General features: G+C 45.6%; 1 pseudogene; it reads left to right on the top strand.

The window, feature by feature from the left end:
* LOC146353635 (keratin, type II cytoskeletal 6C-like) lies at positions 1-25,386 on the top strand (annotated as a pseudogene).
* The last annotated feature ends 1,344 nt before the right edge of the window (positions 25,387-26,730 follow it).

The following is a 26,730-nucleotide window of genomic DNA, read 5'->3' as shown; positions in this document are numbered from 1 at the left end:
ATGAGTGGGCAATTCAGTTCCAGGTCTGGTGGTGGGGTCAGGACTTCCCGTGGCTACAGTTCTTCTACTGTTGTCATTCCTGGTGGGACAAAAGGCAGTTTCAGTTCAGTTTCTTTATCTCAAAGTAGGAGAGGAAATGTAGGGTTAGGTGGTGGCTTTAGCAGAAGCCTCTACAGCCTAGGGGGTAGTAAGAGAATCTCCATTGGTGTTGGTGGTGGCGGTGGAGGAAGCTTCTGGAGTGGTGGAATGGGTAGTGGTTATGGCTGTGGTGGAGGTGGATTTGGCAGTGGAGGATTTGGAGCTGGGGGATATGGAGGGGGAGGATATGGAGTTGGGGGCCCTGGTTTTGCATTAGGAGTAGGTGGTTTGGGTGGTGGAAGAATGGGCCCCATTGTTCCTCCTGGAGGTATCCAGCAAGTGACTGTCAACTCCAACCTCCTGTCACCACTTCACCTAGAGATTGACCCAGAGATCCAAAAAGTACGTGTGCAGGAAAGGGAGCAGATCAAGACCCTCAACAACAAGTTTGCATCATTCATTGACAAGGTGAGCCAATTAGATCAATATTTCTTTGGGTAAAAAATCTTGAAGAGCTGTGCCATTTTGTGGAAGAGCTTGCAGAAGAAGAATTAATAAACAGGATATCCAAGGAGCATTCTGGATGAAAGCAAGATCAGATGTCCTTCTTCCTAATGAAGCTTTTAGCTTCTAACTCCATCACTTCCTTCAAGGAATGTTTGGAATTGAAGTTTGTTTGTTTGACATCCCTATCCACTTTCAGAGGACTGCAATTCTCAGAGTTCCATGGGCAGAGAGAATGACTATTAAGCCAGCTTAAATTCACAGTATAAACTTACCTATCATCATAGCTGTTGCTTGCCTCAGTTTAACAGTTTCTGTGGCTCATTCCTAGCGTCATTTAGCAAGTTTTAGGATATGGCTGCATGCCTAAGTCGCGCATATATGCTAGAAAATTTATGTTCCTATCCATAGACTTTATGAATAATGAGTGGTCAACATGCAAGATGGATGCCACAAGAGGTAGGGGTGTGTGCCACTCCTGAAAAGAAGCAGGATGGTCTTTGAGCATAGCTATGATATAGAGTCAAGCCTAGCACACCAGGGTGGACAGGAGGTAGATTTCGAGATGTTTTAGACTTCAGCTCCCAGCATTCCTGATTACTGGCCATGCTGGCAGGAGCATCTTGGAGTTGAAGTCCCAGACATCTGGAGTTCTGCCTTCTACCCACTCCTGTAGTACGCTCTGGCTGAGTTCTCTTAGGTTGTGCTGCTGCTATTTAATCTCCAGATCAGTAGACTAGGAGTACCCCCCTCCCCAAAGCACAGGGGTTCCATCTGTATGCATAACATTTGTAGTACACACTCCAGTGATGTTTGTAATACTTTCATCTGATGTAGCTAGGGATGCTAGTTTTTTTTCCAACCAGCCACCGTAGTGTGGACCTGGATAAGAGACTTTAGCAGATGACAATATCAATCCTGCCAAAAAACAAAGCACCCCCACCCCCTTAAACTGCTAATAAAGGCACAAGAAGAGGTACACCTGCTTTTCAATTTAATCAGTTCTGGGTGCATTTCCTTCCTGTAAATATTTGTACCTTCATTCTGAATCCGTTACAACAGGTTCTGCAGTGACGTTTGAGTGATAGCTCTTGGGTCAATATGCCCACAATGGCTAATTCTAATACATGTCATTTTCTGCTATGGTTGATCTAAGGAAGATTCAGATTGCAAAAAAGATTCCCTGTTTGCAGCAATGCTACTGTGAGTATGAACCAATGGCTCAGTGCAGCTAGTGCTCATTGGGTGTTGTGTAACAAGGAGCAGATTCTGGTTCTGTTGTGCTCTTGAGGATATAACTCTACATACCGTGCGTCTCTTGAAGGGTTTTAGGTATGGTTTCTGGAGTAGCAGAATAAGATTCTGGAAACCAAATGGGACCTCTTGCAGCAACATGGCAGCATGACAACAAAGGTCAACCTTGATAGACTGTTTGAGTCTTACATCAATGACCTCAGGAAGCACTTGGATAGTCTGCTGAGTGAACGAGAAGAATGGACGGAGAGCTAAGAAATGTGCAGGATCTTGTGGAAGATTCTAGAAAGAAGTAAGTGAGCCCCAGGGGCCTACTTGGGGAAAACACAGCATCTTGATCAACACGTACAGGGCTGAAGTCAAGGGTAGGCATGGTTGGGCACCTTCTGTGGGCCCACACTCCAGCAGGGGCCCACTGACAAAAGCCCCCTGCACCTGCTCTTCCTCTTCACCATTGCAGCTTGCTTATTCTCCTGCCTCTTGCTCTGGCCCAGACAATGGAGGTGGTGAGGAGGGGGAGCAGCAGATGCCACGGCCTCCTTGCTCACTGGCTCTCTGCGTGTCAAGCAAGTATGTGGTACCAATGACGAGGAAGCTGGTGAGGAGCAATAGCAGCTGGCGACAGTAGCGGTGAGAAGGTAGACTCACTGAGGGAGGGGGCCCAGTGAGGAGTCTCTCAAAAACTTGGAGCTGGCATTGAACACATGCAGCAGAAAAAGGGGGTAGCATCTTAAGGGCATAGTGTGAACTGTACCATTTCAGACTGCGGGTGCTATGTCTGTGGGTGTGTATGTGGAATAACTATTGTTTTAATGCTTCCCCTAGTAAAACCAGAACAAAGTTCCTTGGGAATAGAAAATTAGCACATCAGGGGAAAAAATAAAAGGTTCATGCTCAGCCTTCTGCCTGATGTGCTTGTTTTCCACTTGTAAGTAGGGATGGCAGAGAAATCCGCCACAGACTCCAGTGAGGCCAGATTCTTTAGAATCCAGCCCCCGGAGTCCATGGCAGAATGGACTACACCCGCCCGCCACCCCCTGAAATCCCCCCGGGACAGACCCTACCTGGCGGCAGTGGCTGCTCCGGGACATTGCCTCCATCCGCTGCTGTAGCAGCAGCCATTTGCGTCCCTGCCTGTGGCCGTGATCGGCTACGTAAATATTTACATAGCCTATCATGGCTAAGGCAGGGACACAAGTGGCGTAGTGGCCGCCATTTGCATCCCTGCTCTTTCCATGATAGGCTACTTAAATATATACATAGCCTATCATGGCCTAATGTAGGGACACAAATGACGGCCACAGCAGCCCGGCAGTGGATGGCTGTCTGGCTGCAAATGGGCCCAGATGGTGGCTCCGCAGACTTGCTGCGGAGCAGAGCCAGCCGGGCAGGATTCCGGCGGGAGGGATGGATCACATCCCCCCCAGCAGACGCTGCCACCTGGAATGAGGTAAGGGATTCATACATCCCTACTTGCAAGGAGGTTCTAAATTTTTGTTTTAAATGAAGGGGACAAGGACCATTCCAAAATCCAGTTCTCACCTGCTATCTAAAGTAGGGATGGGCAGATTCCCTGCCTCCTGGTCTGTGGGGAATCTGCCTGTGGGGGGAGGCGATCTGTTCCTCTCCCTGGAATCCTCTGTGGCCGGCTCTGCTCTGTGGCGATTCCGCGGAGTTGCCGGCCGGCTCTGAAGCACCAGTGATATGGCTGCCATGCCGTATCGCTGGCTGAGGGGTATTGACTGACTGTGGACACAAATGGCATCCAGGGCACCACTTGCGGCCGTAAAGGTCTTAGTTTGAGGTAAATGCAGCTGTAAATGGCTGAATTTAGCTTAAACTAAGACCTTTATGGCCACAAATGGCATCCAGGATGCCATTTGCGTGCCTGTTTTACATGATAGGCTAAGCAAATATTTGCATAGCCTATCGCGTGAATGAAAAGCAGGGACACAAATGGTGTCCAGGACGCCATTTGTGGCCGTAAAGGTCTTAGTATAAGCAGCCATTTATGGCTGCATTTACCTCAAACTAGACCTTTACGGCCGCAAATGGCATCCTGGACACCAATTGCATCTGAAGGCAGTCCCCTTCAGCTAGCAATACGGCATGATGGCTGTATCGCTGGCAATCCGGAGCCAGAGGATCCGGCTGAAGAGGATTCCGCGGGGAGGCGGAGGTAAGTGTTCCATTCCGCCACGGACTCTGGTGGTGTCTAAAGAATCCAGCTTCATTGGAGTCCGTGGCAGAATTCTCCGCCATCTCTAATCTAAAGTAGCGCAGATCATTCTACCACCTCATTCTCCTGCCATGTGTAGATCCAGCATTGAACTAAAGGTTGCTCTCTAGCTGCTTGGTACACAGCAGAGCCACCTTGCTTATGTTGGCATGGATTCCAGCTTGCGGTTTATGCTGGAGATGTTGCCTGTTAAAGAAATGTGGGCATTTAAAGAAAGTATTTACAGGATCATAAAAGTGCATCTTGACTCCCAAAACAAGAGCCATAAAATTTCACAGCAGCAATTAATGCCGTATATGCGCCTTCTATTTAAAAGCATGCTTGAGAATATAGGGAAGTTCTGTGGCTGGGATTGAGGAACCTGAGGCAGGTTTTTAAAAACTCCACACATGGGGTAGTCATTAATCATGAACCTGGATGATTTGTGCAATAAGACTGCATGTGCTCCCTCTCATGCATGCCACATATGCACATGCTGCCTACATGCCTACCAAATGTGATGGCTTTGCCATCTCATCTCATCTCATTTCACCTCAGGAGATCATTAGCAGAATTTCAGCCAGTGTGTTGCAAATTAAATTAGGAGGGTGGATGCACACACCTGATGCTGTGAGAACTGCGTGGCAGTGCATCTCAAAGACAGGGCTTTCTATATTTAGAAAGTAATGCCATATACTACAAATGCATTCATGTTGCATGAGCATATTATATGCACATCACAGGTGTGCATGTCATAACCAAGCTAAAAATGGTTACTTAGCACTGGTAACAATTTGCCATGCTCGGCAATGATCAGACAAAGGCTGCAAGCCAGCACACAGAAAGGCTGCTTAAATCCCACCAACTCCTATGTAATAAGTAACTGTGTGGAGTTCTGAATGGCTCCAATGTATCTTGCCAAAGAGGACATAGATTACAGACTAGGTCTGTTTTCCTTTACTTTGACCTTGATCCTAAACATGTGATATGGAATTTACTCCCAGTGATTTCAGTAGAACTTACTTCCGCATAAATGCATTGAGGAGTGGGATCCAGGCTTGTAAATAGCCACTCACGTACTCATCTGTATCAGAATTGACCTGGTTCAGATTTTTCTGTAAATTGGCTGAGAGTTTTTTCTTCTTGCCTTTTGGGGTGCCAAACCAAACAAATGATTTACATTGATATGTGTGGACAGATGAACAGGTATTTTTTTCCTTCGGTGGACTTATTTGCAAGGGTCTCATAGGCTCTTGAATGGCGCTCCCTTAATGTTGTGGCTAATTGAAATTGTGAGTGGTAAACACCACAGGAAGGAACTATTTCTTCTTGCCATTGTTCCTCTACTCAGTCTTGCTTGTAATCTGAAGAAGTGCTAAAATCCAAGTGTATCTCTTTTCTCTTCCCATAACAGCTATGAAGATGAAATCAGCAAACACACACTGCTGCTGAAAATGACTTCGCCGGTATCAAGAAGGTGACAATTAAAAAAATGTTTTAATTGTTAAGTGAGGAAATCCTTTAATTATTTAAGTTTAATAAGCAGGACAGCATTTCAGCTTCAAGCAACAATATCCATTTGTTCTAGCTCTTAGAGCAGCCCACATCGACCTGGTGCCCTCCATATGTCTTGGACTTCTTTTCTCATCTGTACCAACTAGCATGATCAATGGTCAAGAATTCTGGGAGTTGTGGTCCAAAACATCTAGAGGGCACAAGGTTGGGGAAGGCTGTCTTAGAGGGTGTGTTGGAACAAGAAATAGGATCCAGATGCCCGTTCATCTGATTATTCTCAAAATACTTGCCTATTGGCCTTCCCACTGGTGTGGCAAAGGCTAACTCTGCTGTTGTTCAGACATCTAAACATGAAATGCCACCAAACAGTCACCAAAAAAGATAACCTACACCTGACATCAGTGGAAGGAAAATCTTATCCATGATCTTTAGGGATGCAGCATAGTCATTGAAGCTGCAACCCTACACTCGCTTACCTGGAAGCAAGCCTCACTGATCTCAATGGGATTTACTGATGAGTAGACCTGTGGAGGAGTGCCTTGTAAAAGGACTTGGCTATGAATCAGGAGCCCCTTGGTTCAAATTTTGCCTCTGTCAAGAACTCATGAGGGCACCCGAGGCAGGCTGCTCTCTCTCTCAGCCTTCACCACCCCTCATCAGCAATGAGAAGATAATAATACTGACCTACAGCACAAGTTTGTTGTAGAGGTTAGTGAAGTAATATATGTGAAGTATGGTGAACATTTAGAACTGTACACTTGCTGCATAACAGCTGATTGGAAGCTCCATACAGAGGGGGAGCTTACCTATGAGCCCCACATCCTGGGGACAAACAACAAGGGACGTTCATTACTTTCATGCCCCAGTTAGGAGTTTCCAGAGCTGGAAAAAGGATGCTGAACTAGGAGGAACCATAGTTCAGTGTAGGGATGTCAGAGGAACCCATCTGGGGGGTGGAGTTCACTGAGCTTTCAACAGCTAGACTTTGGCTCATGGATCTTCCCTTTTTTTTACGTCAATAAAAAGTTGTGCAAATTGTGGCTGCAATTAGCATAATTTGTGCAAATCCCAGCCAGAATCTGTGTAAATTAAGCAAATTAGAGCCACAATTTGCACGAATTATGCAAATTGTGGTAACTATTTGCACAATTTTCTGTTAACGTGAAAAAAAAATGCAAAAAGTTTCTGGATTTTGGGAAAAGCCCATGGCTCAGCTCCTGAATGCAAGCTGAGCTGAGCAGGCAGTGGGAATCCACTGGGCTCAAAAAGGGACAGATTTTCAAATGACGGACATCCCTAGTTCAGTGGTAAAGCACATGCATTGCCTCACGTAGAAGGGCTCAATCCACTGCATTTTTAATAGTAGTAGTGGTAGTAGTAGTAGTAGTAGTAATAAATATATTAACAACAGCACCACCAACAATATAATAGTAATGGCTAAGGTGGGAGGTGATGTGAAAGATCTCTGTCTGCCTGGAAAGCTGCTACCAGTCAGAGTAGTCAATAGTGGGCTATATAGACCAACAGTCTAACCTGCCATAAGAAAGCTGCCTATGAACCCCTGGTCTGTTCTTCTGTTTAATGTAATGTGTGAATTTATTGTCTTCTTTCAGGATGTTGATGCTTCCTTCATGCACAACGTAGAGCTGCAAGGAAATGCTGATGTGCTGATAGATGAGATCAACTTCCTGAGAATCCTGTATGAAGATGTAAGTAATTAAGGGTGTAATCTTATGCATGTGTAGACAGAAAAAAAGTGCTACATTGCATCCTTACTTTCTCGACCCATAGAAACTGTGAAGGGAGTAATGAAGAGATCGTCACAGGCTGGAATCTGATGGACTGTAAGCTCAGGGCTGGAAATCACATTACTTTTGTTTTTGCAGCGATGAGATGGCTCATATTAAAACACAGGCCTCCCCTCAAAATGACATTCAGATTCTGGGGTGCAATAATACTTAATGGCTCCACTGTAGGGAAAGGAAAAAAAAGGAAAGGTTCCTCCTGTGCAAGCACCGGGTCATTACTGACCCCTAGAGGGACGCTGCTTTCGCTGGCGTTTTCATGGCAGACTATAGCGGGGTGGTTTGCCATTGCCTTCCCCAGTCGTAGGGATTCCCCACTGTAGGGATGTACGACAATTTTGTTTCTGCTTGAAGAACATGCAAGCTTGCTCTGTTCGCAACCCCAAACATTTGTGTGAGCACGGGAACGTGTCCATTGAAAATCTTTTCAAATTATCAGACATGTGCTCATGTTTGATTTGTGCAACTTTCCCCATTCCATTTGTGCAAATTTCCAAAGTTGCTCAAATTTCTAAATCACCCCTACTTTAGTCTGTGAGGGAAATTTGTGCAACTTTGGAAATTTGCGCAAATTGGAGATTTTTGCTCAACATTCATGTGAGATCACTGTTCATTTTGTGCAATTTCCCTATCCTCACAAAAACGAGCAGCAAACGTGAAAACAAACATAAATCAGGCATGAGATGAGTGGCTATATGATGTTTGGAGAATTTTGTAAAGTTTGAATATTGCTTATTCACCCATCCCTAGTCTTCCGGGGAGCTAAAACTTGATCATTTTTTCCCTGTGTACAAAACTGGGAATGAATTGTTGGTGTTATGAGCGAGCTGTCTTCATTGATCAAGATGATGAAAGCTGATTTTTTTTTTTTAAACATTAGATGTGTTTAGAGTCAGTAACCTCTAAATTGGTTCAAACTGGTGTTAGCTTTCAGAAATGGGGAGCAAGGGAGGCAGAAAAGAAGCAGATTCAGTTGCTCCTGTCAGGCAGTCCCTTAAGGGTAGGAATCCAACATGCACAAGGTGTATACCCATGTTCTTTTCAGTGCTGGGGAAACTACTATACATATCAGAAGTGGGCAACCCATGGCTCTCCAGATGTTTTGGCCTACATCTCCCATCATCCCTCACCACTAGCTATCCTGGTTAGGGCTGATGGGACTTCTCAGCCAAAACATCTGGAGGGCTGCAAGTTGCCCACTTCTGATGAATTTAAAGGGATGCACATATAGTTTAGAAGTGATGAGGAGTTCCCTTTGCACACTACAGTATAAGCTCTACTCTGGATCAGATTGTGTTAATAGAGCTCTACTTTGAATGAATTTGTGACTGATACTGCTATCCTATGCATGGTTACTTGAAAGTCCGTCATACTGTGTTCAATTGAGATTACTCCCAGGTAAGTGTACATAGGATTGCACTGTGAGTACATATGAGGGAGAATTTCATTCCATTCGCATGATCATATAAAATTCCCACTCCCAAATCACTATGAGAACTGGAATACAGTAACCCTTCAGTATTTGCACTTCTCAGAATTTTGCAATGCAATTCCCTGAACAACAACAACAAAAGTACAGAAATGCATATATTAGGGAAAGCATTATATAAAAGGAAACTGCTTGCAAAAAATGCACATATTAGGGAAAATGCATACGAAGATGTGTGTATTAGGAGAAATGTGCATGAAAATGCATACAAATCTTTGTGCAGATATTTTAGAAACCTTTTTTTAAAGTCGCAAACTGATGTAGAAACAGGACCGAACAAACTAAGGATTGGAAAAATCATGAGAAACCAAAATGGACAGATTCGCCCATCTCCATGATTTATTCTTTATAATATGTCTACCACATGGAGTCAGCCTGAAGCTAGAATAGTGAAACGTGGCCCCAGCATTTCATTGGTGGGATCTGTCTGTTTTGTTTGTCATCTAGGGATATCAGAGGAACTGATTTGGGGGGTGGGGCTCAGCAAGCTTTCACCAGGTCGGCCCCCAGACTCTGACCGGATCATCCACCAGCTGGCTTGAGTTGGCCCTTGCCAAGTGGGGCCAGTTTTCCAGCAGTGCAATGGAGAGGGCAGGAGTGAGTGGGGAGCCCCTCTCGGGCATCCTCCTGCCCTTGCTGTTGTGCTGCTGCTGCCATGGTCACAGGATGGGAGGAGGAGAGGGGAGCAGTGCCCCCTTCTCCTCCTCCCATCCTAGCTACTGCAGTGGCAGCAGCACTGGCTGGAGATGAGGAGGATGAGAGGGGCTTCCTCTTGTCCTCCTCCTCCTGTCCCTCTGCTGCTGCTGCACTGCCTCCTTCTCCTCTTCCCATCCCAGCTACCATGGCAGGACTGGTGGGACAGGAGGAGGAGGAGGATGAGAGGAAAGCCCCTCTCCTCCTCCAATCCCACCAGTGCTGCCGCCAACGTAGTAGCTAGGAAGGGAAGACACGAGGAGGACAAGCAGCACTCCCTTCTCTTCTCCCATTTTGCACACAGCAGGGTTGCTGTGTGCAAGCCCTTCATTCTCCCTCCTGGGGTAGGAAGGAAACATGAAAGACTTGCACACATAGCAACCCCGCTGTGTGCAAAATGGAGGACAAGATGGAAGTGCCAGTCCCCTCTCCTTCCAGGACCCAGAGATGGTGTTTTTGCACAAAGTCATGGTGGCTGGCAGCGGGGACTCCTGCTGCCACCATCTGCCGCCATTTTGCACAACAAAACTCAGTTTAGTTCCCAAGTTTTGGGAACTTTACTGAGGTTCAGCCCTATGCCAGTTGACCCAAGTCCATCACTGGGGCCACCAAAGGACTGGATTTCCCTTCAATGAACAACTTTATTGTCATCTGGAATCTGTCAGACTTCTAGAATATATTCCAGATTCCATATCAGATTCCAGAATTGTCATATAGGGCTTCCAAACAAATGCAAGAACAGACACCAGTGAAATTATTGACCCACATCAGTGCAAGAGTCATTGCTCTTGCACATGAGCTGAGGCCTCTTGTGCCAGGCACAGGAAGACTCCATGCAGGAACAGGGAGGGAATCTAAAATAGTGGGAGACTTCCCAGAATGCACCAAATCTAGTGCTGAATTCTGCTAAGCCTCTTCTACAGTTCTCTGGAGAATCTTCCAAGTAGACATGAGGATCTGTCACTGAATCCATTTTCCTCACTCCAAAATTCTACACTGTCTCTAGTAGCAAGCTATTCATGAGTCCCACACTCCCAGGTCACCTTTTGAGTTGGCCCCCATTGTGTGGTTCATCTCCATGTCACTACCACAATCCAATGTCAGGAATGTTTGGTGGCAGCATGGAGATGAACCACATAGCAAGGGCATGATCTGCATCCTGAGCTGGCACACACAAAACTATTTTCCTTGAGGAGCAGCTGCCATGAAGAGACAGTTCAAGGTGGCTGCCCTGTGGTGGTCATATCATGGGAGGCGGCTCTCATTCAATCACTTCTTAATTATTAAGTTTGTGATACTTTAATTCCCTGTAATATGAGTGTGTTGATGGATGGGTGGGATGGATAATAGGATCTTGTTTTCCCACAAAGGAACTGTTACAGATCCGTCAATGTATAAGTGACACCAGTGTTATCTTACAAATGGAGAACAACAGAGATCTAGACCTTAACAGCATCATTGCTGAAGTGAAAGCACAGTATGAGGCCATTGCTTGCAGGAGTCGGGATGAGGCAGAACAGAAGCTTGGTACCAAAGCAAGGTGAGACACCGTGTAGCTTTCCCACTGCTACTTGAAGAGTAAGGATAAGCCTGTGATCCATGCCTAGCTCCTACATTCTTTTCAGTCAGTAGGGAAGCCAGAAGGAAGTGGCAACAGGCTGAGCTAATCTTCTCATTCCAAAGTGAATGTTCAGGAGGGGCTGTAGCTCACTGGTAGAGCACGTGCTCTGCATGCATAAGCAGTAACCTTATGTACACCAGTTGCTGGGGAACATGGGTGGGAGGGTGCTCTTGCACTCGTGTCCTGTTTGTGGTCTCCTGGTCAACTGCTGGTTGGCCACTTTGTAAACAGAATGCTGGACTAGATGGACCCTTGGTCTGATCCAGCAGGGCTCTTCTTTGTTCTTAAGTTCTTATGTCTCAAGTCTGATCCCTGTCATCTCTACATAAAGTAGGGAAAAAAATCCTGCCTGAAAACATGGAGAATCACTGCCAGTCACTGTAGACAATACTGGGCTAGATGGAATAATGGTCCGACGCAGTATAAGGCAGCTTCCTGTGTTCCTATAAATGTCATGAGACAACTGAGAGACTTCGCCTCCCTTGAGAAAGGTGCTGCCTCCAAGTATCTCTAGGTGCACGGGTCTTTCTCAGTATTGCTCCCAGAAATCCTTTAACTGGATTGAACCTGGATGCGCAGCATATGTCACACGCCACAGATCCCCTTATATTGGGCTGTAACCAGCACCACCCTTTGAACAGCTAGGGAGCACTGAAAGATTCCTGAGGCCCAGGCATGCTGCTAGAGGATTCATGTTCCTTTCCTGGCTATACTCAGTTGGGGAGAGAAACAGAACTTGGCCAGATCATGCCAGTGAGAACAAACCATGGCAGGTGCCCATCTCACTCTATGAGAGCCAAGGAAAGAACGAACTGGCGGCGCTCAGGCCAATTGGGAGGGAAGGCTGAGTGGCAGCAAGAGAGGGTATGAAGGGCAGGGGTCTATGAAGGGGGGCCTGCTAAGAAGTACTGTGGCCAGGAATCCTAAAACCCCAATTTTGAGTGTGAAATTTCAATTCATGTTGAACCTTCTCATGAAAAATAAACCCTCCTTGCAACCTCATTGGCTCGACATGCAAAGCACAGCTTCTGAAACAAACATGCTTCATTTCAATATGATCTTAGCCCAAGTTGGCCCCCAGCTCCTGTTCTGAAACCAGGTTTGGTTCCAGAGGTTAGTGAGGTCAGGCTTCAGTAAAGGCAAAGGGCTCATGACCCCAAGAGAAGTGCTTTGCATGGAGTATCCAAGGAGCTCCAAGATAGTGTGGGAGGTTTCTCTTTGTGCCTCTTCCACTGAGTTCACCTTGCCCAAGATCCCCTTCCCCAAATCCTATGGCTGGCACTGTTTCATAGACTAAGGCACGTGCTGCTTCTGTGTTGCAGTTTCAGGAACTTCAGAGTACAGCCGTTGGTCATGGTGATGACCTGAAAAACACCCGGAGTGAGATTGCTGAGTTGAACTGCATCATCCAGAGACTGAAAGCAGAAATTGATCATGTGAAGAAACAGGTGGGGACCATTTTACTCTAGCGATGACTCCATCTGTGGCCTGTCTACGTTTTTGTGCTTGTTTATTCCATTTTGTTCTGCCTCCAAGTTCATAAGCTGCAGAACAGGAAAGAAAGTAAGACAGTATACAGGTACTGCTTTTCCTTTTCATTGCTAATAGCAATGAAAATTTGGGCCTACAATGGGAAATAGTGTAGGGAGAAAAGGTTAACCTCCTTCTGATTTGACGTTGAAACCCTGATTCAATGCATGCCCACTGCACCCCCTTTTAACCAAAGAAAAAAACATTGAGATGGCTGATCATGGGTCTATTACATCATGTCTCCTTTGGCCCAATCGTACATTGGGCAGGGATTCTGGGCATGGACTTCTGCATTGTCCGTTCTGACTCTTCCTACTCTTTTTGTCGAGACATTGCAACACAAAGATCGGAGGCATTGTATTTGCATGCTTGTCCATTTACGAACTAACATCCTGTTGCATATTCAAATCAAAAACATTTTGCCTCAATTTCTCCAAAGGCACAGTGGTTACTAAGTTTTGATGTAGGATTTGTGCCTTCCCCTTGCAGACTGGGATGCAAATCGCTGATTTGGGCATACCCAGTGCTTGAGCATGCCCAGTGCAACTTTTTTTTTAAACTCTCTTTGAATGGCCTCTAATTATGATCATGTATTGTATTTGATGAGATCCTTTCTTAGTATGGCACATTTTGCTATTGTCTGGTGTACTGCTATAGATTTACTTTGACAAGAAATTAGGATAATGCACAATCAAGGATGCTGTACCTATTTTTTCTGAGTAAGCTGTCTATTTGGGGCTGGAAGTGGTATTTGCATGGGGCAGCCCAAGAGAGCAGCACCTTGAGAGTACAGCTACTACACTGGATTGTTTTCCACAAACTATGGGGCAAAATTATGGTACATATATTCAGGGAAGAATTTGAATCAAGCTCTGGCAAAAGCGAAGTCGCTCCAGACAGCAACCTTGAGTGCCATTTTTCTTGGCAGAAAGGTGGGGCACAAATCAAATCAAATCAAATCAATCAATCAATCAATCAATATTGAGACAATGTACACATCAAACTGGAGTTGATTTTAAATATTTTAATTTAAAGTCAGACACATGATTCCGTTCTACTGCTGAGAAGGAATAGTTCTGGCTTTGTAAAATTCCTGATTGGAAAAAACCACCTGGGAACCACAGTTGGCAGACCCTCTTCCTCAGAGTAAGTAGGGATGTCAGAGAATTTTGCCACGAATCTCGGGGAGGCTGAATGCCAGCGCATTCGGCCCCCCGAAATCGGTGGCGAAATGGTCTGCCCCCCCCCCCCCGGGATGGGACTTATCTTGGGCGAATCTTCCTGGAGGCAGCGGCTGCGGTGGCGGTTCGGCGGCGGCGGCGGCTGGTCTTCTGACCGGCTGCTGCTGCCGCCATTTCCAGGAAAACAAACAAACAAACAAACAAACGTGATAGGCTACATAAAGATTTACGTAGCCTATCACGGCTAGATTTTAAAAAAATACCGTGATAGGCTACGTAAATGTTTACGTAGCCTATCACGGCTGATTTAAAAGGAAAACAACAACAACGCGCGTATGCAAATGGCGGCGCCCATGGGCGCCGCCATTTGCATTCCTTATTTTGACACGTCTTAGTCTACGTAGACATTTACATAGACTAAGACGGCGAAAATAAGGGGAACGCAAATAGCGTAGCGTCTACGCATCTACGTTATTTGCGTTCCCCTTATTTTCACTATCTTAGTCTACATAAATGTTTACATAGACTAAGATATGTCAAAATAAGGAATGCAAATGGCGGTGCCCATGGGCGCCGCCATTTGCGTACGCGCGTTGTTGTTTTTTCTTTTAAATCAGCCGTGATAGGCTACGTAAACATTTACATAGCCTATCACGGCTGACTGCAGGGACGCAAACGGCGGCGGCTACGGCCGCCGCCATTTGTGGACCCGGCCGGCCAGGATTCAGGGGGGGGAGGGACGGAGAGCCTCCCCCCCGGCCAGAATTTTGGGGGGAGGGACGGAGCGCCTCCCCCCCTGGCCAGAAGTTTGGGGGGGAGGGACGGAGCACCTCCCCCCCACCTCGAATCAATTTCGTAATAAGGTAAGTGACTTTCGTACATCCCTAAGAGGAAGAGCACGGTAGTGTGTGTTTAAATTTAAAAAAAAACATATATATGCCTAATTTTAGTGAGGGAGCAAAAATATCAAAATTTGCAGAAGAGTTGTCTATGAGCAATTGTTGTTTATTCGGTCAGTCGCTTCCGACTCTTCGCGACTTCATGGACCAGTCCACATCAGAGCTTCCTGTCAGCTGTCGCCACCCCCAGGTCCCCCAAGGTTGTGTCCGTCACCTCCAGAATATCATCCATCCATCTTGCCCTTGGTCGGCCCCTCTTCCTTTTGCCTTCCACTTTCCCTAGCATCAGCATCTTCTCCAGGGTGTCCTGTCTTCTCATTATGTGGCCAAAGTACTTCAGTTTTGCCTTTAATATCATTCCCTCAAGTGAGCAGTCTGGCTTTATTTCCTGGAGTATGGACTGGTTTGATCTTCTTGCAGTCCAAGGCACTCTCAGCATTTTCCTCCAGCACCACAGTTCAAAAGCATCTATCTTCCTTCACTCATCCTTCCTTATGGTCCAGCTCTCGCAGCCATAGGTTACTATGGGGAATACCATTGCTTTAACTATGAGGACCTTTGTTGTCAGTGTGATGTCTCTGCTCTTAACTATTTTATCAAGATTTGTCATTGCTCTCCTCCCAAGAAGTAAACATCTTCTGATTTCCTGGCTGCAGTCAGCGTCTGCAGTAATCTTTGCACCTAGAAAGACAAAAGTCTGTCACTGCCTCCACGTTTTCTCCCTCTATTTGCCAGTTATCAATCAAGCTGGTTGCCATAATCTTGACTGCAACCCAGCTTTTGCACTGTCTTCTTTCACCTTCATCATGAGGTTCCTCAGCTCCTCCTTGCTTTCAGCCATCAAAGTGGGATCATCTGCATATCGGAGATTGTTAATGTTTCTTCCAGTGATTTTAACTCCAGCCTTGGCTTCATCAAGCCCAGCACGTCGCATGATGTGTTCTGCGTACAGGTTGAATAGGTAGGGTGAGAGTATACAACCCTGCCGTACTCCTTTCCCAATCTTAAACCAGTGCGTTGTTCCGTGGTCTGTTCTTACCATTGCTACTTGGCTATGAGCAATACTTTGCTGAATTCTAGTTAGTTTAGATTGCTGGGCAGATCAATACAATCTTCTAGAATTTAGCTTGTCCTCTGAAGCATTTGTAATTCCTATAAAGTTTGTGTCATCCATTCATCAATTTCATAAATGCACTGCCTACTCTGTCCTGCACCCAAGTCATAACTGAGGAAGATACTTGAACAGTAAATGGTGCAACACTGAGGCCTACAAAACACCAGTAGCTACCACCTTCCAACCTGACATCAAAATGAGAGCCAATGTACGACAATTTATTTATTATTTATTTATTAATGCAATCATGGGGTAATTGTAGTCACCTTGATCCACCTTCTCTAGCAGATGTGTGGAAGTGCTGATGCTTGGCTAGTGGATGCTTGAACAATCTATATGTAATATTACACATGATGACCTATGTAAAATAAACACTTGTGAAATCAGGGAGCTCCTGAAGATATGACTTTTCTAAAACCTGCCACAGATTGCTGGTCTCCAGGCAGCTACTGCTGATGCTGAAAAGCGAGGGGAGTTGGCCCTGAATGATGCCAGAGTGAAACTCACTGAATTGCAGTGTGCCTTACAACGTGCCAAGGATGAGATGGCGCGCCTACTGCGGGATTATCAGGATCTGATGAATGCCAAATTAGCCCTGGATATTGAGATTGCTACATACTCTGCTAGAAGGCGAGGAATGCAGGTGGGTGCCATCTTGTGATGTTCTTGTTTCATATCATGCACTATGCATTTGAGTGAAATAGGCACATTTAGTTTTCTGTTGGCAAGCCCTGCATACTTGGTATGTGTGTATTCATACTCAGATCTATACGTGATACCAACTGTGTTTTATCCTGTGTCTTGGATGATATTATCTATTATGCTTTTACTATAACTGTCAAAGATCTTCAGCAAGAGATTCGTCTGGTTAGTTGATTCACATCAATATGTGAAATGAAGCTCACCACCCACGGCCTCCTTAGTCTTGGCTGTTGCCTTAGCTCCCTGATTGTAGCCTCCTGAACTCTCCTGCTTATCCATTCTTTCCCAGCCTAAAACACAGACAAGCTCCCATGTCTGTGGCCTCCCTCCCTCCCCTTTGCCTCCTCCCCTTAGCAAGTTGATATATTTCCTCTCCCCCACATCCGCTCAGGTCTTTGCTTCTTCCACCCATTGCTCTTTTGGGTCCATCTTTCTTAGCATGCTGTCTTCCATCAGTCATCCTGCCTCTGGGTCCTCTGCTTCTTAGCTCCCCTAGATGTTGAGGTGTCTTCTCTCCCTCATTTGCTCTCTCTGACCTTCCATTTCCTTTCACACCAGTAACAATCAATCTTTCTTGTCTAGGGTAACCAGATACAGACCCAGGAGAGGATTCCAGTACCTTTAATAGTTGTGTAGCAGGGGTTACTTTAGCAGGTTAAATTTTTCTCACCCCTGCACCACCAAAATTTGCTCTGTCCTCCTTTGCACCTAGTCACCCTGCTTCCAGCTCAAAACCTAAATAATTTCTTTTGTAGCCAAACTGATATTTCACCTCGCGCAGCAATGTGCAGTCTCTCTAAATACAACAGAGAATGATATTTGCCCTATGCCCCACCGTACCATGCAAAATACTCATGAACATTCTATGCTGCCATGGTACCTCAGCCAAAAGAGGGGGATTCTAACTGGTAGGTGACAGGCAGTATATACATTGGCTGTATATGAGGCACAATCTGCCCAGTTTGGGATTGTGCAAGAGGATCGTTCAGATGATGTTGTCCATTGTGTTTGCTTTTTACTATATTTATTCATGTGAGCATTTACAGAATTATGGTATTATGTAAATTGGTATATTATTTGATCATGTAGAGATGTCTCAATGTTTAATAGGTATCTTTAGAGTCAGAATAGCCAATATCTATGTGCATATTTAAGGAGTATTGCACACTGTTATACATCATAAGTGAGTTTGCATGCATGTGTGTATAGAATTTGATGTTTCCACACATCTTCTATTTGCATTCATATTAGCTGAAAGGTTTATAGCACAGGGTGGTTTTTAAAAAATGCAAATAAATAAAATATGCACAAATATTTTATATGCATAGAAGTAACTCCATGTTTACCAGTTGATTTCTATCTGATTGCATTTGTTACATTTACCACATAATACTACTTAGGCATTATTCATAATAGGAATTGTGTCACTGACTTCAGTGGACCTGGGCACAAATAAGTCCTTATCTCTAACCCCAGATATAAAGCTGGTTGTGATGATCCAATGGCACAAAGCGCTCTGAGTCTGCACATGCACGGGGACATTCTTTCTTTTATGATGGCTTCATATTTAATAAATGAAAACAAATAGAACCCTGGGGCTGCATTCTAGCACAGGGAATTTAAGTCTAGTTCTCTATTTCTGCCATGTATATTTCTTGAAATTTCATTAATTTGCAACCCAGTCCTAAACGTGTTTAAGAAGTTGAATGTATCTCCCTCTGAGTTCATTGAGATATTTGCTTTCAAGTACACCTGCTTTAGTGAGCTGCTATTGATATAATAGCTCAGCCTTCCCCAACCGGGCACCCTCCAGATGTTTTGAACTACAACACTCATCATCCCCAGCCTGTGTCATTACGCTAGTTGGGGATGACGTGCATTGCAATCCAACACATTTGGAGGGCTGTGGCCCATCTCATTCCTCCAGCTGTGACGCCACCCAGCCTCTGTCCCAAGCTGTTGTAACCCACGGGAGCTTTACTTTACCACACATCAAGTGGTGGAAGACGGTGGGCAAGAGAACCAGCGGAAGGACAAGTGGGTGGCACAGGGAGTGGCTGCATAACTCCTGTGACCTTGGAGGGACAGCCAAGAACTCTGGGCAAGGCCCTAGCAGGCAGCATTAAATTAGGCCAGCTTGGGGCCAAAGCAGATGTGATGTGGGAGTTCTGTGATTGGAGTTCTTGACATCTCCCCACCCCCAGAAAGCAGCTGGAGTCCCCTCCACCCCACCAATTTAATCAAGGTCATAAAGCAGGGGGAGAGGGTTTTACTGCCCAGAGAGCTTTGGCTATTGGGCAGTGTAGAGATGTAATAAACAAAATGAAACCTTTTGCCTCCACACTGATTCCCTGATCTTAATGCAACCCCCCTGCCGCCAAAGCTGCTATGAGCCTCAGAAGGAAAAGCATACAGGCACCATTTAACCCCCTGCGTCACCACAAGTGCCCCGAGCTGAACCAGGCCCCCATGTGGCTACTTTTTGAAAAAAGGGTGTTGGGAGCTCCAGTCACAGTAACACCTGGTTTTGCCCTTAGTGTCTTCTGTTAGCTGTGCTTTGATATATGGAGTCAGCTGTTCTCAGGTGTATCCTCAGGTTTTTTGGGGCGTAGGTGCTCTGGTGAGCCCCATCTCTGAATTGGGGGCCTCTGGTAGTTTTAACTTGCAGTGAGCATCCACACTTTGAGCAGCAACAGGTTGCTACATCTAGCTGTCACTTTAATTTCCCACAATCCCTCTGATATAATGCTGCTCTGGGGCATTGTGGGAAAGTATATGGCAGCTGGACAGGACCCAGTGGCCTGATGCTGCTTGGAGCACCAGGCTGGATTTCTTCATGATGCTTGGGGCGGTTGCCAGTCCTAGCTGCCATTTTCTGATGACCATACGCAGCATTTGTTTCTGGAGGCCATAAACCAAGATGGTCAATAAAGTATACCTGTATGCATACATTGTAACTGCGCACTGCTATATGCCACCTCATTGTGAGTGCTGACAGGTATACCCTACTGCCTGTTTCGGTGCTTTTAACAGGAACTCTCAGGCCAGTTAAATGGGAAATTGTATTGCTCAGGGCTGCATTAGTCCCCTTGATCTAACTATATCCTATATCCCTTATTCCTAATCACATGGATGAAAGAGCTGCTGGTAGTTAATCAGAAGTGGAAAATGGGTACTCTGTGCATGCTCAGAGGCACACACATCTTTATTATCATTTGTTCATGTGCTTTAGGCTTACCTCTGGTGTTAAATAGAAACAGCGTCCAGGATGGCTCCTGTTACAACCTGGATCAGCCTAAAGGGAAAGGAGGAACAGCCTTGACTTGCCCGTCAAAAATGCTGCACGGCAGAGAATTAAAAGAGTGTGGCTATGGTGTAGATGTGCACACCTGAGGGAGCTCTGTGATGATTGCACCATGGCAGAGGTTGCTTAGCGGAATGTGCTACATAGCCCCTGAAGACAGATTGTGCAACTAGCACAGACAGCGCGATGGGCCGTGAAGGTGGTTACACCCCCATCATTGCAACAGCCAGTTGGTACAACGTGTTTTTGGCTGGGTTCATGGCTAAGCCACACAGTGATCGCAACCATATTGTGTGGTCTGTCTCAGGAGTGAAACTATGCATCCTCCTCCGCCCCAGCTGTATGAGAAATAGTTAGGCTGCATTTGGCAGGCACCCTCTGGAACCAGTGTCCCTGGGGTTTGCAGAATGCCTAGAAGCAGGGATAATGAGTGACTAGAGCAGCCTTCCCTCACCTGGAGCTCTCCAGATGTATTGGACTGCAACTCCCAGCATCCCCAGCCAGCATGGCCAACTCAAGGGCACCAGATGGAGTAGGCTGGCACTAGGACCCCGGCGACATCATGCCATTCATCTGGTTTTTTCCACTGCTTTCCTTTCTGCATTGTGTAACCCAATGTAGCTTCAAAAAGATAAAATACATACAGAGGCATAATATTCACATACAGAAGTCAAATCAACAATGTGGATCAAGTGATGAAGACCACGGAATTTAAATAAAAACTGAGGCAGGAGCAGCCATGACTGCATAGTCTCCGGTTTTCTTTGCTGTTGTAAACTGGCAACTTTACTTAGACCATATCTGAGGGATTTCCACCCTTGATTGTATTTAAGCATAAGAATATACCCCCAAACACCAGAATAATATCTCAAACATGAACATGTCAGGAAAGTGATGATAACTGTGAGATGTAATCACGCCATCACCCAAGTTTACCACATTGGCGGACAAATCTATTAGCTCACTCTGTATTTACTGCCAGGGAGGAAGAAAGGCACTTTCGCCATTTTCTGTCTTAGGTGCCGAAAGGCGGCTTGATCACCCTTGAGTACCTTGGCTTGTGGGGTGTGTGCGTGCGTGCGCACGTGCGCCATTCCCTGCTCTGCCTCAGGCACCAAAATGTCTTGGGCCAACTGTCTTAGTTTTGCCACAGAGCTGTACTTCCTGTTCCTGTATCTAATTTAGTGGCTCTAAAGTATATTCTGAATGAAAAGATGACTCTCCACTCACAGAATGTATTGTGCCAGCTTCCCCCAAATCGGCACCCTCCAAACACGTTGGACTACAACTCCCATCATCCCCACTCAGAGCAGCCCATAGCCCTGCTGGCCAGGAGTGATGGGAGTTGTAGTCCAAACGTATCTGGAGGACGCCGGGTTGGTGAAAAAGGTGTAAGTGTGTGGTGCTGGTCATTGCAGTGAACTCACACATCTGAAATTTCTATTTAAAAACAAATAAAGGAAAACTCTGTTTTATCCACCATAAAAGAAGAATATGGTGAAGTATAATAGGAACAGTCGGGAAGGGGCATTTACTGTCGACACAACTGACTAGGATAATTTATCCTGGCATACTCCTGTGCTTCTAACATCAGCTTGCTATACAGGTCTCAATAGGTGGAGCTCTATACAGCAGGGAGTAGATAAAGTCTGTAGATAAAGAAAGCTCTTCAAGGCTCAGAGTCAGAGTTGGCTCAAAAGCTGGGCAGCCTAGAGGCTGCAGATGTCACCTCTTGGGGGCATTTAGTACCCCAGATATTCTAGGCTGCCTGGACATCAGGGTTACTGGCTTCATTGCATTGCTGGTATAATGTTGCAGGTTGCAATCTTGTGCTGGTCAAACAGTCTTTGTGTTGGGGCGGTTTGTAGAGGAGGAAGATGGCTTTTTCGGCAGTGCAGCTTATCTCAGCTTCACCTGCCAAAAATCCCCTCTTCTACCTAGCTTGTTACGTACCAGGGGGCCGTCCTTCCTTCATGTCACCCTCTTGAGGACTTAAAGTGGCAGACAGGCTTCCTTGGTTTTTACTTGGCAGCCCTACTCGGGTCTTCCCCAGACCTCCTCAATCACCCTGTCTGATAGGATTGTGCTGTGTGATGGGCCTTCATTTTTTTTTTGTTCATAAATTAGCTTTGATTACCTGACTTACCTGCAGTGTTCCTTCTCTCTCTTTTATAGGATGTCTGGAGAGGTCACTACACCTGTGAGTGTGTGTAAGTATTTCCATGATATTGCTAAACTGTGAATGCCTGTGATGTTATATTGTTTTCCACAGAGCAGGGTTGGTGAACAATTTTTCTGTCAAGAGCTGCATTCACGCAGGGGTAATTTGTCAGGGGCTACATATCAGCAGTGTGTGGGGCTGAAGCCAGGGGTGGGCAGGGGGCCAGAGCCAAACGTGAGTGGGGCAACCCCTTTTCTCTCTTTGTTTCTACCACAGCCGGCCGGGCAGGATTTCTGGAGGCCGAATGCACTGGCATTCAGCCTCACCGAGATCTGTCGTGGAATTCTCTGACATCCCTATTTAAACCATTCTTGAATGCTTTGTCTGGGATCCTGTTAAGAACTTTCAGCAAATAAAATCCCCTAGCTTCCATGTGGACAACCTGGACTGAAGATGGAGACTCTTCTCTTCAGACAGTTGAAAACTGTTTGAAAGAAACATCTCTGCCTATGGTGTGTGTGTGTGTGTGTGCTCAACCCACTTTTGCCTCTCTAAAACGGGTTTTGAAGGTTTTTGTAATGTTTCAAAACATGCCAAACCTGTTTGAGTTGAGAAAGCAGTGGGACAAAAAGTGTGTGTGTGTGTGTGTGTGCGCGCGCGCGCAGGTGAGTGAGAAACATGCCAGGCAATACTACTCCTATAATAACACCCCGAACTCTCTTAAAAACTGTTGTCCCTCTCCAGCCTTGTTCTGTTGTCCAGGTGCTCCTACAGCTTCCTTTGACCTAGCATGATACCGCTCTGCTGTAATTTAAACTTCGGCTGCAATCCTATGAATGGGAAGAAATCCCACTGAATTAAGTGGGACTTATTTCTGAATAAACATGAATGGGATTAGGCTACTTAACTGCCTCTTGTCTTCCCTTTGGCTACCCCTGGTAAACACCTCTTTCTCCCCTTGTTCTGGAAAACCTTTGAAATTGCTATCATGTGCTTCTGTTAGAAGTCTATAAACTGTTCCTCATGCATCATCTCCTCCAAAACCATTATCATTCATTTGCTCACTCACTCATCTTTACTCTTGCTTTCTCAGAGGACCTTTATATGTTATCCTTCTTTCTAGTTCCATTGGTCCCCTTCCTGAAAAAAGCTGACCGAAATAGGTCACAGAACCGTATAAGGACAAACGAATTTAAGGAGGCCACAGGAGTAGACTTACCAGAGCTTTGAAATTATGTTAGGGTTAGCAAAAAAGGAAAAGATTTTTTAAAAATTAGCATGGATTAGTGCTCTTGGATGACTTGTCAGAATCCTTGTGTTTGGCCCTAGTCATTAAAGGCACAATCCTATGCGTGTTTAGATGGAAAAAAGTCCTACAACTCCTACTGTCCTCCAGCCAGCATAGCTGGCTGGGGAATGCTGGGAGCTCAGCAGGTATAGGCTAGGGCAACAGCTTATCATGACATGTGCGTCCTTAGGTTCCTGGCTCTTTGATAAGCTGTGGCTATCATGGAATCAGGAGCAACTTGGCCAATTAGCTAACGTCTTCTTCATCATATGCATGCTGCCAACTTCTCAAGGCTTCTGGCTCCCTGCTGAATTGATGCCATTGGGGCTTTGGAGGCTTCTTTGCCCGTTTCTCCCGTATCACTTGCATGCTTGAGGCATTCTTGAGGGAAAGTCACACCAGGAGGCCTTACATGAGAATACTGAGAGTAGACCAGTTGAAAAACTGAGAATCACTGAGACAGCTTTCCTCCCTGAATATAAAATCTATGAGAAAGACTGCGAGGGGCATATTGACAGTAGTGCTGATCTATCAAGCAAGTGGAAATATGTCAAATCATGAATGAGAAAAGTTGAGAGGAACAAATGTATCTGTAGAATCGCTGTGAGTGGAAATAGCAGCCCCTCCCCCCAGTAATTTAGTACTGGGTGCATAATATTGCCCTCCCCCGACCAAAACACTGGTGGCGATCTTGTGATGTAAAAACAAATTGGAGAGCAGCAAATCTGGGGGGAGAGTATGTTGTTATGTTCAACTTACCTCAAATTGATGGGATAAAAGTAGATCCAGGTTTCAACAGAGACCACTTTTCTAGATAGAATAAATGACACTGTCGTACAGGTAATAGAGGCAACTAGAGCAGAGGCAACTTGGTTTAATGCTGAATGGTACCCAAGAGGACCTGGTGAAAGATATGTGTTGTCATAGTGCTTGGGAACAGTGACCATAGTAATATCAAATCCAATATATAAGTAAATGGACAGTTGCCCAGAAAATCCAACACAGTTAACATTTGGTTTCATAAGATGAAACTTATTTTTTTTTAAAAGAGAGAGGGTGGGGAGGGATTATTTAGAACAAAACAGAAACGTAGAATAAGGAAAGTGAAATCTTTTCAAGATGCTTGCTGCTTATTTACTACTACGTAGGGCACAGTCCTATATGCATTTAGACAGAAAAAAGTCCTACAATTCCCAGTGTGCCCCAGCCAGCATGGCTGACTGGAAGGATGCTAGGAGTTGTAGGACTTCTTTCTGTATAAATGTGCATAGGATTGCACCTTAATAGCAGCTCAGGATAGGTGCAAATAAGTCATAGGTAACAAGCAGAGTCAAGGAAGCCATTAACTGTGAGAAGACTTCTTTTGAACAGTGCAGATCTTTCCCAGAGAGGAGGACAAAAAGCAGCACAAACTCTGGCAAAAGGAATGGAAGTTGACAAAAAGGCAGGTGAGGAAAAATGGAGGAATATGCTTTTTAAAAGCACATTAAAACAACAAAAAGTAGGAAATACATTAGCAAGAGAGTTGTTTTGACTCTTAGACAGGGTGCTGAATGAGTTGGATCTTAAATCTAACTCAAGAGAGCTCTTTAAACAAATGTGCAACATTTCAATGTTTTGTAAGTAGTGGCAATAGGATGGAGATTGGCCTGGAACATATTTAAATAATAAACATGCTTTTTTCTTGCAGCGGTAGTCAGTAGCTCTTCTACCATAGGCAGAAGCAGTTTTGGCCTTGGAGGTGGTGATGGAGGTCGAGTGAGCAGCAGAGGATTCGGCCTGGGCGGTGGCGGAGGCGGCAGCGGTGGAGGCAGCCTTAGTCTTGGAATGGGCAGTGGAGGTGCTGGCAATTATGGTGTGAGCGGTTGGATTACTGCTGTTATAGTTCTGGAAGTGCATGAGGCTTTGGTGGGGGGATGAGTACCGGTGGGGGGATGAGTCCTGGTGGGGGGATGAAAGTTGGAGGGGGCTCCTCCAGTGTAAAATACGTCTCAACAAGCTCATCATCAAGCAGGAAAGTAGTCAGATAAAAAGGGAAACACACACACACATACGCACAGAGGGTCAGTCAGTTCTGGAAACACTCCTATTTCTGATTGCCAGCAGCAACACCCCAGCTCCAACCTAGTTGTCCACCTATCCATGAGAAGTTAAGTGATGACAGAAATGGTCCCCAGGTGATCACATGTGGACATGCGATTGCCATTCCTGAGACATTCCTGTATATCAGCCTTCCCCAACCTGGTGACCTCTAGATATTTTGGACTTCAACTCCCATCAGCCCCAGCCAGCATGGCCAGTGGTCAGGATTGCTTGGAGCTGGAGTTCAAAACAATTGGAGGACACCAGGTTGGGTGTGAATACTGTACATAGAAGCTCCCAATCTCTGGTAGGCAGTTTTTGTGTTAAAGGCCATACTTTCCTATTAACATTGTCATTATGGCTGTACTCCTAGATCCCAATGGAATAATGGAGAGCGAAATTGGCTTCTGCTCAGTTAGCAATAAAAGGGCTGCTCATTCCACCCCTCACCCTCTGTACATTTTCTTCATTCAGGGGGTGGATTTTCCCCTACGTGGTGCCAACTTTAGCTCCTGTGCAAAGTTTCTGGAGTGCCTGCCAGCCCAGGTGAATGAATCAGTGCTCCTATATTAAATTGTGTTGGTCACTATTTCTTTTCCAAACTTTTGCCATGCTTCTGATCAGAGTTGTTTGGAGAGAGAGAGAGAGAGAGAGAGAGAGAGAAGAAATTCTGACCAGAATTGCCAATTACCTTTTGAAATCTTAACAGAAAACTGCCCAGACTGGTAGGACATTTGGTCAAAGAAAGGATTAAAAAAATGCACATCTGTGAATCTTGTGGACCAATATTTGACATCAAAGGAAAATAATATAACAATAAATAAATAAATAAATAAATAATACCTAGTTGCCATTGTTATATTGCAAACATTTGGAAGACATTCAGCCAACATAAGGCACTTTGATGCCCCACTGATTTCAATGGGAGATTTAGGGAACAATCCTATCAAGATCGATGGTCGCCTCCAACCACAAGGGCGACTGCCTATCCAGTGCCGGGCGGGTGGAGTGGTGAGGAGCGGATCTCCTCCTCACTCCCCCAGCCCTGCTTTCGCAACTAGACAGCCATAGGATGTGTCATACCAGATTTCCGACTTCCCCATCCCACCCTGTTTTCACCACTCCGTATTGCTCTTACAAGCACAGGGCTGATCTGCACTGCCTATGAGGCAGAGTGGGTGTCAGCTCTCCAGGAACCGACCTCAGAGCATGGGCTCCGAGGTCAGTTGCCAGGAACTGACCTATCCTATGGCTGTCAAGCCGCTGACTAGCGGCCATAGGATTGCACCCTT

This window comes from Heloderma suspectum, chromosome 2, assembly GCF_057233095.1.
Source record: "Heloderma suspectum isolate Gila_16-S chromosome 2, 16-S_ref, whole genome shotgun sequence".
NCBI classification, from domain to species: domain Eukaryota; kingdom Metazoa; phylum Chordata; class Lepidosauria; order Squamata; family Helodermatidae; genus Heloderma; species Heloderma suspectum.
The sequence above is the reverse complement of the archived record's forward strand: the minus strand, read 5'-3'. Positions and strand labels throughout refer to the sequence as shown.